The sequence below is a fragment of the Micromys minutus genome (genome assembly GCF_963924665.1).
Source record: "Micromys minutus genome assembly, chromosome: 12".
NCBI lineage: Eukaryota > Metazoa > Chordata > Mammalia > Rodentia > Muridae > Micromys > Micromys minutus.
The window spans coordinates 50,096,696-50,113,362 of record NC_137981.1 but is presented as its reverse complement, the minus strand read 5'-3'; the positions used below and the strand labels follow the sequence as shown (position 1 = coordinate 50,113,362).

At 38.0% G+C, this 16,667-nt stretch overlaps 1 protein-coding gene across 4 annotated transcripts in view; it reads right to left on the bottom strand.

The window, feature by feature from the left end:
• Positions 1–16,667, bottom strand: part of XPO7 (exportin 7) — a gene marked incomplete at its 3' end in the record, with an annotated part of 88,046 nt that overhangs the window by 46,001 nt on the left and 25,378 nt on the right. The gene's annotated exons all lie outside the window — the stretch shown is intronic.

Genomic DNA, 16,667 nt, shown 5'->3' with positions numbered 1-16,667 from the left:
ACAATTGCTAGCTTGCAGCCATCTATATGGATAAAGACATTACCCTCCAAAAAGCTTCTAGAGAACATTGGAGAATATAGTACACACCTTTCTCCCCGAGTCCCGCATGTCTCACGTGCAGCACACCCTCTCTGATGTGTTTAAATTCTTGCTTCAGCTCCACATTTAAAGTGAGAGAGTCAAAATAAATTCAACCCTAGCATCTGCTTACTTGGAGATAAGACAAGGGAAACGCCCCCAAACAAACCCGTCTCTCCAAATCTTGAACCCGTTCCAGAAAGGCAGGAAGAGTATGTGTGTGTGCTTTGGTCACAGAGAGATACAAACAAATCTACTTCCAGTCAATAGGTGTTCAAGGCAAAGGCAGAAAGAACTAGTTAAGTCTACACCTAACCCACACATCTGTTAGTTGTTAAGGAATGGTTTGGACTTTAAGAATTTAACAGTAGTAAGCAGAGCTTGGGTTCAGTGGTTTCAGAAGTGACCATTCTGACAAGAATAAACATAGAAGTAATGAAACAGGCTGTAGAAATCCCTTGAAATGTACTACATGCCTGCCTAAAGGTGACTTTCAGTCATGACTTCAGAAGGCAGGAAAGCCCTTAGAGCAGAATTCCTATTTTATTCAACATGATTAATAAATCCCCACAATTAAGCAAAGATAGATACCATTGGGGTCAATCCAGAAAACTCTCAAAATGTAAAATGCCATCTTTCATTCTCAAAAAAGAATAAACAAAACTGTCTTGGGACTACAATAACTCACTTGTTTCTCCTGACTTTCATCTACTTCTCAACAGCCTGAGCTTCAGAGCAGAGGAATCAGTAGCTGTGAAACCAGATTTCAAGTCTGAAGTTCTGTGAGAACTACTTGATTCACCCATTCCACATGGCTTACAAACACAGAAATAGAGGAGAAATCTAACTATATATCCCACACAAAAAAAAAAAAAAAAAAAAAAAAAAAAAAACTTATCCAGGAACTCTCTATGTAGACCATGCTGACCTTGAATTTATAGAGATTCACCTGCCTCTGCTTCTCATGTGTTGGGATTAAAGATGTGTGCCTCCATACTTGGTAATCCCTACATTTTTGAACAAAGGATTAAGTCTTCTTCACAAGGTTTGTTTCAAATCGGACTTAAATTTCCTCATGTAAAATGACTGACTCTTACAAAGAAAGGAACAAATTATTTAAAGCAGGCAACAGGGATAACATCAAGAAAACACCATAGCTAAGCAGAAAAGCATAGCTTTAAATTTGATATTAGGTAACCACATCAAATGCCTAAATTTCACAGTGAGCACACTGAGGTTTCCAACACCCTGAACAGACCTGATGTTCCTTAAGGTCTGATCAATCAGTTCTAGTAGCTTCCCCATAGCAACTCTTCATGTTTATTTCAACAAAGCTGTTCATTCTAGGATGGATAAGCATCCTATACAGGTTATGGTAGGACTTTAGTTGCTATTTTGACTTGCTAGTTTAGCAGACAAAGCATATTGATGAGTAAGACTGGCAATGTGTTCTCAGCTCAAGAAACAAGAATGTTTCAGAACAACAAAATAAACCTGACCTTATGATGGTGTTCACACACACACACACGCACACGCACACGCACACGCACACAGCATGAGCGAGTCAGCTCTCTGCTACAGAAAAAACAGCCAAGTATATTAATTTATATAAGAAATATGTAGATGAATATAAAGTTAGTTACCACTGAGAAGTAAGATTATAGGAAAGTAGAAATTTCTGTATCTTGAGAAATTTAAAATTACATTAGTTAATTTGTGTGTGTGTACTTGCTATGGCTGGAATGTGAAGAGGAGGACAATTTGCAGGCCTCTCCTTCCACAACATGGGATTCAGTTATTAAACTCCGGTTGTCAGGTCAGGCTTGGAAGTAAGACCTGCTGAGCCATTCTGCTGCCCACCCCACCCCCCAAAATAAAAATTTTAAACAGAGAAGTAGAAATTTCTGTGTAGTTTTGACTGGCTTGGAACTCAGTACACAGACCAGGCTGACCTCAAACTTGTCTAGGTCACTGGTGCTGTCTGAGTGCTGTAATTATAGAAGGCATATCGTTATACTTTGTTTACAACTTGAATTAAAAAGATTTACTTTTTATTTATGTGTATGTGTGCGTAAGTGAGTTTATGAGTATCATGTGTATGTGGGTGCCCATGAAAGCCAAAGGGTGTTGGATTCACTAAAAGTGGAGTTACAGGCAGTTGTAAGCCACATGATTTAGGTACTAAGAATTGAACTTGGGTCCTCTGGAAGAGCAATAAGTGCTCTTAACCACTGAGCCATCTCTTCAACCTCATAACTTGAAGTTTTTACTACAACTATGTCATTTATTTTAAAAAATATTTTATTTTTAATTGTGTGTATCTGTGCATGTGAACACAGGAGCTCACGCAGACCAAAAGTGGACTGTAGGTCCACTAGAGCTGCAGTTATAGGCAGCTGCCTTATGTGGATGCTGGGAACCAAATTACAGTCTTTTGTAACAGCAGTATGGATCCTTTTTGTTTTTTTCGAGACAGAGCTTCTTTGTATAGTCCTGGCTGACCTGTCTCTCTAGACCAGGCTAACCCTCAGACTCAGAAGCCTGCTTCTGCCTCCCAAGTGCTGGGTTCCAAGGAGCATGACACCACACCCCAAACAACATGCTTTCTTAAACGGCGGGCATCTATCTCTTCAGCACCCATGTCAAGGTTTAAGATACTCTATAGACAGGAAAAAATGTCTTACCCAAACTATTAGCCCAAACTATTCTTTTTCTTTCTTTCTTGTTTATAGAAATTAACTCCTTTAGAAATCATAAGTAATGATCATATATATATATATATATGAGATTTGGCTAGCCTGAAACTTGCATCAATCCTCCTGCATCTGCTTCCAGAGTCATGAGATTACAAGCATGTACATCACACCTGTCAACAATAATTTATCAATAGCAATCAGAATTTACAAAGCCAGAAAAGACAAAGAGTCTATTCCAGAAGCTAATGAAAAATTGTATTTGTAACTAGTTTCTATTTTGTCCTTAATACTGGTAGTTTTGTTTTGTGGGCTTGGCTGGCTTAGAACTCAGAGCTCTGGCTGTCTTGGCTTCTCAACTACTGAGATTAAAGACATGAACCACCAAGCCTGGCAAATATTGGTAATTTTTTTATTAATTTGTTTATTTTTATGTGCACTGGTATTTTGTCTGCATGTATGTCTTTGTGATGGTGTTAAGTCCCCTGGAACTGGAGTTATAAAAGGTGTGAGCTGCCATGTAGGTGCTGGAAATTGAACCTGGTTCCTCTGGAAGAGCAGTAAATGCTCTTAACCACTATGCCATTTCTCCAGCACCAACATTGGTAGTTTAAATGATTTAAAACAAAACAAAACAAACAACAGAAAAAGAAAAAGCAAAAATCCATTTAAGGTCTTCTATTTATAAAGTTATTGGGAAAAAAAGTTATTGGAAGGTAATCTTTGGGGCCAAGTCAGCTTGGTTAATTTGGTTTATTTACATATTTACTAGTCAATCTCTCTTAAATTATTTTAGAAACACTTATGTTGGAGTCAGCAGGAAAAATTACCCAGTTCTCTGTATGTTTACACATGCAAATTCTTTAAAAATGTTTAAGAAAAATGTTTATGAAACCAGTGTACAAAGACATCCATATGTGTTTCAGAGGCAGCATCCAAAGAGCCAACAGGCAAAGGTTCATAATCTCTGGCATCTCCAGGATTTAGTTAAATCAAAAAGAAATTCTTTAGAATGGCTAAAATGGAAAAGCCAAGATCACTGTTGGGCTATAGTTCAAATAGATTCACACACTCTTAGTCAATTCTGAGCCGACTCAAACATGTCAGAACCTGGTAGTATCTATTAAAGCTAAAACTTATGTGGAAGTGGTTCCCCAGTGAAACACCAAATTGCCATTAATAGCAGTATGGATAATATTTTGCTTCTTTTCTGAGTACAGAATACCCAGGAATGCCTATTTATATCTACCGAGCTGTTTATAATTTGTGCAGCTTTTTGACACATAGACAAATGACACAGCTCTTCCTAATTCTCCACATATTATTCTGTCCATCTTTCTCTGATGTTAATAGAGAGATGTCAATACACTGCAACTACACTGGAGACTATTTATATCAACTCATGCCACTGAAACTAGGCCTATTTGCTTAGCAAATAGCTAAGGCAAGGTTTCTGGATGTGTTTGGGGACATTCTACTTTTAAGTGTACTGAGAAGGTAACATATTTTGGCTGCAGATGCTACGTAATATCTATTGACTTAAAGCAAGATAAAATGTACACTTCAGTGACTGATATTGCTTGGCAGAGGGCTGTGTGCATTAGATAAGGATAGCAAGTGTGTCACCATGTGAGACTGCAAAATACCATACTAACTCAAAATATGAATCAATCTTACATAATAAACACGCATGATCTTTGAATTGTGGGTAATATATAGCCAAAACATGTTAACAAATTATTTTATGAAATAAACAGACTGACTAGTTGAACATTTAGTGTTCTTTCTAATTATATATTTAACCCATCAGCATTCATTTACTCTGTCACTAGAAGCTGGCTTAGGTTCCTTGTCATAGCGATAAACAGTATAGAGGCCTACAAGTTGCAGCTTTTAGATGTATTTGCAAATAGAGGTTTCACACAAACAGCCTGAAATGACACAGAGATATTTCTCATTTTGGCCTCAGGTATAGCTTTAAAGTTTGACAAAACTGCTGAATAAAATCTGGGTTTCCAGCTTTCTACAAAAAGTTCTTTATTTTGTAGTGTCACTAGACAGATGTTGCCAAGAAGAAAATTCTTCTAGGGGACAGACTCCTATATTTCCCTGGGAAAGACCTGGCTCTTTCTTGTGTCCTACTACAAACCCTCACTTTAGTGGTTCACTCCAGGGGGACTGATGTAATGACCCTGATCGATTCTGAATGTACAATAGACTTTGGCTAAGCTCTGCTATTAACACTGCCAAAGTTTGTCAACACAATCCTTTGAACACAGAGGGTGACATAAAACTTAGGTAGAGAAGAGTAATTGTAAATGCAACACAGCTTAGATACTAATCTTGTAAATGTGTGACTCTGGGCAAGTTAATTACAGGGTCTCATTTCCTGTAGAAACGAGCAGATTTCATTACATGAATGTCTGGTTTTTTGTTTTTTGGAAATAGGGTTTCACTGTAGTTCTGGCTATCCTGAAACTTACTATGTAGACGGGCTGTCTTAGAACTTAGAGACTCAGGTGCCTCAGCCTCCCTGTGCTGGGGATGAAGGCATAACTCACTGTGGCTTATTTTTCTACTTTTAATTAGACAAGAAATACTGAAGTGCTCATGAACTATTAGGGCACTTTTTTTTTTCTCTTTAAGAGTGAATTATAGGCAAGAGAGTTAGATTTAGTCAATAAAGTGCTTGGCTTGTATCTGAGTTCAAACTTCTGTTAAGGGGTTAAAAAAGTGGGGCATGGTGGCATATACTCAGTGCTGGAAGGATGAGACAAATGGATCCCAGAAACTGCAAGTCAGGTGGCTCAGCTTAAACAGTGAACTCCTTGGTTCCAGTAAGACCCTTTCCAAAAAATCCAAAATGGACAGCTCTCGAAGAATGACACCCAAGACTGACCTCTATTTCCATAAAGAGTGATTACACTTAATCCTTATTCTATTAGCTGAGGGTAGGGAAGGAAAGAGAATATATTTGAAATTATTTTAATTTCTCCTTCTTCTAAACAGAAGTCATGCCTACTTCATAAGGTTGTAAAAATCCATAAGGCAATATATATAAATTGCTACTGGTCATCACTAGAAGAGCCTTTACATTTGCTTGTACACAAATGTACAAAGTCTGTAATGGTTCTACTAAAGGGATTATAAATGTCTTTTTCCTGTAGAGCTAGAGGAACTGAGGGCAAAGTTTCTTACTCTTCATGAATTCTGTTCTTCTGAACTCATTTACCTGCTAAAACATATTTACAGCCCACAAATCTATATTCACTCTCAGTTCTCTTAAGTCACTGGACATACACAGGGAAAGGCCAGAGTTGTTGGGCATATAATTTTGACTAAAGAAAGCCTCTCACAATATAACAAACATACAGTCTTTTTTTGTGTTTTATTTAATAATATGTTTTGGGGTTTCATTTTTTGTAGTTTTGTGCTTCTTATTGATGATTTCATTGTTAAAAATGGCCCTGAAACATAGTTCTCAAGCGGTGGTTTCTAGTTAGTGCTCCTTTGTTTATGAAGGTTGTGATGTGCTTTAAGAAGAAATTGTATGTGTCCAAATAAAACTCTGTTCAGGCATGAATTATATAGTGCTTGGGTTCAATGTTAATGTGTCAATAATAAGTACTAAATAATGTGTCTTTAAACAGAAGCCAGCCTGACTGGTAGATTAAAATGTGTCCAAAGGTTGGCAGGAACCTAACCCTGTATTTTTCCTAGGAGAAATGTTCCAGAAGCTGCTAATTCAGTGTCCCTAGCCATTTTATTCAGTATAATTACAGGAGATAATGAGGTTATAATACAGCTGTGTTTCTGACTTCATATTTGATCAAATAGGAATTTACTATTCTATTTATATAACTTTTATATTAATGTCTATAATGTAGTTCAAATTCTTGGACAATTATTTTAAATGTTTGCTTCAACTGCTATTTCTCTCTCTCTCACTGAACACTAATACAAACACTGGTGACTTAGAGTTAAAATTGCAATTGAGCACACATTAATTTTACTCTTCCCCAAACTTAACCAAAATAAGTAAAAAGATTAGAGAGAACAAAAAAGTCAACTCAACCAAACAAGGATAGAAAAGAGGACTTTAAAGTCCAGAAATGTCAGTAGTAGCTGATTTAAATGTTCTAAGATAGTGTAGTTCCTTTCCAGCAGGGATAAAGGAGAAAACAAACTTGATTTATAGTGCATGCTCACAGTAGAGTGAAGTGGTTGGCCCCAAAATAGTATAGGCAAGCTTTTAAAAAGTCAGATACCTTGATATTCTCCCTTACCCCATGGCTCTAAATGCCTCTTTATAAGTATGGAAGACAGAGGAACAATAGGAAGTACACTTGAGGACATGCACTCTATACAGCAAACATGCTCACACTGGCTGCTTTCACATGGAGTAGACTGAGTCTTCCTCCACATGCGACTGGATAGACACTGCTCTTCAGGCAGGAGTTTGGACAAATTTCCCCTTCAAATGCTGAGCACTGAAGATACACTGACATGGACTGAACAAATGCACACAGACAACTACAATGCCACCCGAGCTCGCCTACCTCATCCTATGACCTTCCTATTAGCTCCAGGGTGGGCTCTTCATCTTGATTATGACCAAGGAAGTAAGGATAACCAGCTATCTGCAGAAGACCTTAGTTTAGAAGGCAGAGTTAAACAAGAATGAACAGAAACTAAGCAGGAAAGGACAAGAAAAAAGGGAAAGGGATGGACTCTCTAGATTTAAAATAACAACAAACCATGACTGTGAAATACCAAGGTATTAGGGACAAAAGAGACACTGAAGAGACAAAGAGATTTTAGAGAATAAAATTGGATGGCAGAGAAAGGTTGGTAATAAAGTTGCACGAAGGAGCAAAAAGCCTAAGAGAAAATAAGAGCAAAGATAAGACAAGGATCAGTGAGTCTAGGTTCTAGTAACATGGAGTTAGTAGGAGTCACAGACAACCAAGAACAGGGAAGAAGAAATTCTCAGCAGAGTAATTTCAAAGGCTTTCTCAGAACTCAACAACAGCAGACTAGAATGATCCACTGTAATGGACGTATGTGCCCAGTGTAATGGATGAAAGGCAACCTACAACCAAGAGCCCTGTGTACAAAGATACAATGGTATGGCTCCAAAAGTAAAGCAATCTGCTACAAGCCTGGATGACCTGAATTCAATCTCTGGGAACCACATGGACTGGAAGTCTAAAACTGATACCTCAAACTGTCCTCTGACCTCCACATGTGTCTTGTGGTACGTGTGTGTGTGTATGTGTGTGCGCGCACACACGTGCACACACACACACACACACACACACACACACACACAAATCAAACAATTTTTTTTTCTAAGTAAAAAAAAAAGGGAAAACTGATTGGATGAAGGAGGGGATAGGACAAAATAATAAAAGGATCTAATGGCTCTTGCTATCACAATAACATGAGTGACAACAGAAGAAGATCCAAAAGCAATGCCTTCAGAAAACAGAAGAGATGATTTCAGCCTAGAAGGCTCTACTCAGGCAAATAGAAGGCAGTACAAAGAAACATGTAAAGACACACTACTTTCTCTTTATGCTCTCCTTTCTAGGAAATGCTTAAGAAACAGGAGGAATCCGTAAGAAGGTAAGAGAAATCCAAGTTAGGCTAAGAATACCAAAGAGGATAGTTTAGTGTCCCAAGAAGACAACAGTTATATTGTATAAAAGCAAACTAGTTTAAGGGGAAGTCATGTCTAGCCATCAAGCACTTCCAATCCCTGACCCCTGTAACTGCAGACAGAGCATTATGAGAAAGGGTGAATTCTCACTTTTAAGTTTTCACCCAAATGTAGGGATTTCCAACCTTCTGACATTGCAATATACACCCCAGAGGTTAGACATGGCCACTTAATCCATGTTAAAGTTTAGTTCATAGAAAGAAAGCAGTCAGGCTGGTAAAATAACAACTTTAACTACAAAATAAAAATTCTACTGAGCTGCACAGTATTTTAAATTAATATTCCAAACACAAGATGAAGTTCGATATCTTCAACAGGTTGCCCTGTGCCATGGGTTTTAGTCCTACCACCGGAAAAATTTTAAATTGGCACTGTGTAATAGAATTGTATTTTGGTTGGCTTGTTGGCTGGGGTGTTTGTTGGTTTTTTTTTTTTTAAGAGAGAGAAAAAAAGACTGTAAAGTTGGGTAAGTAGGGAGTGGTGCACATTTAATGCAAGGCAGTGGTGGCACAATTTATTCCAATACTCAAAGAGGCAGAGGCAGGCAAATCTGAGTTCAAGGTCAACCTGGTGTACAGAGCAAGTTCAGGGATAGCCAGGGCTACATAAAGAAAATCCATCTCAAAAAATAAAAATTAAAACTAAAAAAAAAAAAAAAAAAAAAAAAAAAATCACAGGCCACAAAATTCTGTAACCTAAAGCCTCTTTTTAAAAGATTTTTAAATTATATGTTATATTAAATATTATATAAAATATTATAAATCTCCCCCCCTCCCCCCCTCTCAACTCCCCCATGACCTGAATAAACTATTCTGAACTATAAAAAAAAAAAAAAAAGCCACAGGAAGATCTACATAAGGGCTGGAAAGATGGCTCGGTGTGGTTAAGAGCACTTGTTGCTCTTCCAAAGAACAGAAGTTTGGTTTCCAGCATCCATATCTGGCAACCATAACAGTCTGAACTTCAGCTCTAAAGTCCTCTTCTGGCTTTTAGGGACACCTGCACTCGAGTGCACAATACTTATCCATAAACATACATATACATATAATTTAAAAATCTTTTAAAAAGAGGCTTTAGGTTACAGAATTTTGTGGCCTGTGATTTTTTTTTTTTTTTTTTTTTTTTTTTTTTTTTTTAGTTTTAAATTTTATTTTTTGAGATGGATTTTCTTTATGTAGCCCTGGCTATCCCTGAACTTGCTCTGTACACCAGGTTGACCTTGAACTCAGATTTGCCTGCCTCTGCCTCTTTGAGTATTGGAATAAATTGTGCCACCACTGCCTTGCATTAAATGTGCACCACTCCCTACTTACCCAACTTTACAGTCTTTTTTCTCTCTCTTAAAAAAAAACCAACAAACACCCCAGCCAACAAGCCAACCAAAAAACAAAAACCTCCAAGAAACACCCCCCCAAAACCACAAATGAAAATAAAATTTTACAAGTAAAAGACCAATACCCGCCCCCCAAAGCACAAATAAAGCAAAATGGGACAAAAAACTCTAATAAAACAAATCAACTTCAAATTCATTTGTGTTGGTCAACTACTCCTGGACATGGGGCCAGCCCCGAGATGTGGTTTAACAGACCCAGTGAGACTCCGCTGGAGAAAGAGATTTCGATTGCTGGTGGGTGTCAACTGCAGGCAGTTTCTCGGTTAGGGGCGGGAGCCCATGTCTACTCACCCTTCTCAGTTTTGGTACCCATTTGGTTTGAATCTCCACAGGCCTGTATGTGGGACTTTTTTGTTTTTGGCGTTCTAGTAAGGAAAAAAAATTACCCACTAATTTTTGTCACCTTCACTTCCTTCTTCATAAAAAACCAAGCTGTCTCTCAAAAAAAATTTTAAATAAAACTTGATTCTCTCAGGTTAACAGTATTAAAAGACCAAAACAGTGTATATTGCTATGAAAATAGCAAGATAAAAAAGCAACATGTATGGCAAGCAGGTCACCTCAAGAAAGTAAATGGACACCTAGTTATTTGGGAGCCCAAACATGCAGTTTAAAACAACTACATGTAAATACATTTTCCCTGCTATTTTGTATTTGTTATGGTTTGCTCCCCATGTCTCATGTACTTGGTCCTCAACTGGAAACACTGGTTTGGGGGGTTATGGAACACTGTAGACATGCCCTCAATGTTATAAGGCCATAGAAGCTGTACTTAAGATTAGACGCTCAAGTCTTGGGCAGCTGCCAAACGATGAGATACAGACACCAAATGTTCTACCTTTGTAGCCCAGAGATTATTCCACCACCACACCTTCCCCAGCATGATGGGCTGTATTCCTTAAACTGTGAGATAAATAAATACTTCTTCCTCTAAGTTGTTTTTTCACAAGTATTCTATAAAAGCAACAAGAACATAACTAACAAACCAGTTCCCTAAAAGCTGTGTTTCTATAAGCAGGACTATACAAGAACAATCCTTCTCACGGTTCTGCTAACAGTGTCACCCCACATCTAACAAGTCAAACTGGTGTGCTACTATCTTGATATCAGATTTTAAAGAAACTTAATAGTGATCTTTATTATGTAGCACAAATGGCTAGAGTTGACTTTTAAAGTTCAGAAAGTGATAACCTACTGGTTAAGCATTTAAGGAGAGAGTATGAATGTTACATCAACTTTTACATTGGTAGACTTAGTTTTCAAGAGCTATTTGTTTTGAATTATTAGGTAACATACTGTAATGGGCTGCTGCTGGGTAGTGTACATTGATGATTTTAAATTTATGCTTTTAATATTTTTGTATAACATTCAAACTTTAGAGTATTTTATGCAAAAACCTATTAAAATAGTAAAATATTAAAATTAGAATAGTAAAAGCTGAATCATATGCAACAGGACAAAGGAAAGAAGTGATCACATTTATCTATTTCAGGCTTTAGATTAGCTATGTCACCAAGGATGAGCCCCAGTGATTAGATTGTCCATGTGCCAGGATTCCCCCTTCTCTCTACATTTCTAGCCCTTACAGTTTCTATGATTAACACAAAATGCACTAACAAAGGAAATCTAACTTGTTTAAAAGAATGAAAAGACTAGCAATAGGATGGAAGAGAAATATTTGCAAAATCCTGAAACCAGCAGATATAAAAGAAAAAATACAAAGACTGTTTAAAACTCAGCAATTCCTTTAAGATTCCCACCTCGAAAATAAGAAAGCATCCCTATTAAACACACACACACACACACACACACACACACACACACACACACATACACACACACGAATGAGCTGGGCACAGTAGCTCTATCTATAACTTTACCACACTTAGGAGGCTGAGGCAGGTAGACTGCTCTGAGTCTGAGGTCAGCCCAGGTTAAAGAGTTCAACCCTGTCTTAATAAAACCAAACCAAACCAGAAAACAAAACCAAAAAACTTCCTAAACCAAACCAACCCCCAACCCCAAATCTCTTGAAGATCAGGATACCTCACCAAATACACCATAGAGTAGAAAAAGTAAAAAATTGTAGTACTTGCCAGTTTAGAGCTGGATGGGTGAACAAGGAGAGCACAGGGGTGTTTAGAACAGTGAAATGACTGTATACCACTGTAACAACAGATACATATATTACAGCCTTGCTAAAACTTTCACAACACTTTCCACAGAGAGAGAAATGGGAAATACAGGGAAACCACAGGGCATAGGACAGGAGATGAGGGGTTACATAGAAACTGTGCTTTTTACTCAATGGCTTAGTGGGTAGAGGTACTAGTATTCTAAAAATCCGAATTCAGATTTGTGGGATTCACATGGTGGAAGGAAAGAACCAACTCCTGAAAGTTGTCCTCTGACCTCTACATTCCCCCAATAAATCAATGTAGTAATAATTAAGGAACATCCAATGAGGTGCCAGGGGTGGTGGTGTACAAACCTTTAATCTCAGCACTCAGGAGGTATTACACAGGGGCAGGTTGATTCCGAGTTTGAGACCAGTGTGGTCCACAGATCAAGTTCTAGGACAGCCAAGGCTACACAGAGAAACCCCGTCTCAAATAGACATAGAAACAAACCACAAACAAACCCACCCCCCAAAAAACAAAAAAACCCAAAATACCTTTATGACAGGCAATACAAATATTCAATTAAAAAAAACCCAGAAACTCAAAATCAATTCATTGCTAAGATCTACTTGCAGAAGATGTCACAGAACATTACAGAGTCTTTATTTTTAGCTATACATTTGAAAATTGTTGCAGGAAGTGACTAAAGGTAATTTACCTTCAGTTTACTTCCTAAGCTAGGATCATGTTTTTCCAAACTAAGTTCATTTTTTTAAAGATTTATTTATTAATTATATATAAGTATACTTTAGCTGTCCTCAGCCACACCAGAAGATGGAATCAGATCTCATTATACAGATGGTTGTGCGCCACATGTGGTTGTTGAGATTTGAACTTAGGACCTATGGAAGAGCAGTCACTGCTCTTAACCACTGAGCCATCTCTCCAGCCCTAAATTCTTATAAAGAAAAGACAAGGAGAATGTATCTGACATGTTAGGAGGTTACAACATGAGTGTGGGATTGGATGACTTTCACTTAGTCTGTTAAAGCTGGGTTGGGTTGTCACCAATCCTCCATGACATCTAGGGATTCCCACTGTCTTGGCAGCACTGACATCAACATGATTCATAGTCAGATACAAGCCACTTATGTGTATAACTATTGTCAGCATTAAGTAAATTTGAATAAATATTCTTTAAAAAGGATTTCTTAAACTACTGGCTAAGAACATAATGTTCTCAAAACAGCAGTAACACAGTAACACACCAATTGATCGTGTATCTAAGGCTGCTATTTTCTCAAGTGAGACCAAGTGCTGAGCTGAATTGATATTTAAGCTAAATGGGCAGCATGGTAGGCCACTGAAGAGAACACTGAGGAAGGTCTGCAGTAGTTTATATGTAGTTTTGCTGGACTGCTTTCCTAACATCAGAAATAGTCTTTCTCTTCAAAGCCCCTTTCCTATCACATGTAAAATAAGATGACAGATATGAATGCCAACTATGTGCCAAACACCATTCTAAATGCTTGGTAATATTAGTGAACAAAACAAAGATTGTTGGCCTCCTGGTGTTGGCATCAGTGAGGGAAAGCAATGTACTAAATCTATAAAGCACATTATAGGGAATGTGAGGGACGATAAACACTATGAAAAACAGAAAGCACCATCAGGTGTACAGGGTTGAGGGATAGTCTTGAATATTTAAGACAGCTCTCAGAGAGAGAGGTAAAAAACTGAATTCAAACTTTTAGTGGGCAAGTGGGGTTAGCTTAATAGGCAGGGACATCTATTGTGTCTCCAAAAAAGGTTCTTGAGTGGATATTATAGTACACTGTCTTCCTAAAAGGAAGATTAGTTTGTTAGATGTAAAATGTGCAAGACACTGTATATGTGTTTTGTTTTCTGTACAAATTGAAGATTTTTGGTAATTCTTATTTAAAGTATACTAAAAGGTACACATGATTTTCACAGCAGTTAGCAGAAGGATTTATCCCGAGGCAGATAGCAGACATTCTGTGTACTCTTGACACTAACTTGACATTGTAGCAGCTGAAATGACAATAGCCATGTTCCCAGAACACAGACACGAGCTTCCTAAACATCTCAGCAGAAGTCCACAAATCTTACACGTAAAAAGTAACAAATCTTACACGTCTGACAGGGAGACAATCTGCTCTTCCTTAGATGAGCAGAAATTAGCTCCTGTAGTTTCTGAGTATGAAGTATTCTTTCCACAAATGGTATTATGCTAATTAAATCTTCAGGCAAGTGTTTCTTTGGAAATGTCCTTAAAAGTCTAGAAATAAGTAAGATTAAAGGCATTTCATTTAGGATATGAGGTAATTTTAGGTCCATTCAGCCCAACTGGATACAAAATTATTTTAGGGTATGGCTGTGAAGTAGCAAAACAAAGCAAACCAAACTTCCTAGTACTACAATCTTTAAAACCTCAAACAAACAAAACTTAAATCCCAAATAAGAATGATCCAATGCTGGGCTGTGGTTGCCCATTTTAATCCCAGAATTTAGGAGGCAAAGGCAAGCCAATATCTGAGTTCGAGGCCAGCCCTGACTACAAAACAAGTTCCAGGACAGTCAGGGCTACACAGATTAACACTGTCACAAAACAAAACAAAGCGAAACAAAAGAAAACAGATTTTGTATTTTGAACTTATCTTTTGGGCTGGAGAGATGGATCAGTGGTTAAGAGCACTGACTGCTCTTCTAGAGGTCCTGAGTTCAAATCCCAGCAACCACATGGTGGCTCACAACCATCTGTAACGAGATCTGATGTCCTCTTCTGGTGTGTGTGTCTAAGGACAGCTACAGTGTACTTATATATAATAAAAAAATCTTCAAAAAATTATCTTATCATTTTGGTAATTAAAGTGCTCTACCAGAAATTCAAGATTTTCTAAACTACAATAAAGTAAATATCTGTCGTTAAGTCCCTAACAAGACCTCACAGGACTCTTGAGTTAGAGAATGGCTGTCATACTTTAGAGGTAGACTGGGGAAAGAGAATTAAGCCCTTGGCCTTTAACACAGGTATGCTTTCTCTTTCTCCACCCCCCTCCACACCACACTCCTCTGTCTCCCACCCTGCTTTTTGTGGGGATTTGGCCTTTTAACACAGGTATGCTCCCCCCCCCCCACACCACTCCTCTCTCTCCCACCCTGCTTCTTGTGGGGATTTTAAAATCCTAGCCCTTTCTGTAACTATTATTTAGGAACAATTAATGCATAAAATCAACTTTCACTGAATGGCAGTCATAGGGAGGCATCACACATCTCAGTTTCTGTCAGGGCATTCTATTCAGTGGAAGGTGGCCCTCCCAGCAGTGGCCTCTACAGGCAAGAAGCTGAGGCTGTCTGGGTCAATCTCTGATGGTTGCTGGAGCAACAACTGAATTCCAATGAGCAACAACAGATGATTCTACTAGGAGACTTCTCCATCTGAAGCCACTTAACATAAATATGAAGAGGATTAATAAACAAATCTGGCTTGTGGTGTAAGCCTCTGCAACTACTATGTCAGTTTATGAGATTTGGGGGAAAGCTGTGATTCAACAGTAAAGCATAAACTAGTAATATATCCTGAGCTTTTCCTGGATACCAGCAGACCTTACAACATTACTCTGACTCTGCTTGTTCCCATTTCTGGCTTGCTATTACTGACCAGGGTTTTTCTCTGGTAAGAACTATCAGCCATGGAGGAGACCATATACATTTAGTGCCCACATTCACTAAAGTTCTTGCTGACTTTTAAAGGGACAGTTTCACGAAAACAATCCCGTACCCACTAGTTTTAGAATGTAACATTTACTAGCACCTGAGATACCTTCTGGTGTGTAAAGTAATAAGTTCATTCAGGAATATTCTGGTATAGATGCTTTTTGAATATAGTCCAATGCTTATTTTCCTGAGGACGAACAAGACAACAAACCCAGAAAAGCTCAATTCTTCATCTTCTTTTGGTTGAATCCTATGAAATGTCAAAACATTCACTCCTCTTGACCTGCTTAAATGGTTATTTTGTATGGCTCAACCTAGTATATATAAAAATGATTTTTAAATTTTCTTATCATGATTTGTGATTTTTAAAAATATTTCGTTTTAAAGTATATGTCTATTTGTCAATGTGCACATTTGAATTACAAGCGCCCATGGAGTCCAGAGAGGTGCTAGATCCCCTGGAGCTAAGAAGAGCAGCAAGTGCTTGACACCTCTGACCCACCTCTCCAGCCTCCTCTATCATTTCTCAAAGGATTGTAAATACTTAACCACCACCACCACCACCACCACCACCACCACCACGTCACTACCTCCAACCTCCTCTTCTTCCTCCCCTTCCTGCACCACCAGCAACATTCTTAAAAAGATTTTATAATGGCCACTGCTTAGGTTATACAGCAGGTTTAGGTACCATATTATGCCAAACTTCCAGAAATTCATAGTCTTTCTCACCCTCTAAGCATGTAAACTGGATTTTTTACATACACACACAGTTTTTCCACACCTACATATAGGACCCCACCTTTGTGTTTCAATTTTATATTGTTAGAAATGGAATACTGTTTTCAGCCTAATGAGATCTTTCCATCCTGTACATAAAAACCAAATAATCCCCGAATATTTGTCTTTATGCTGTATGACTA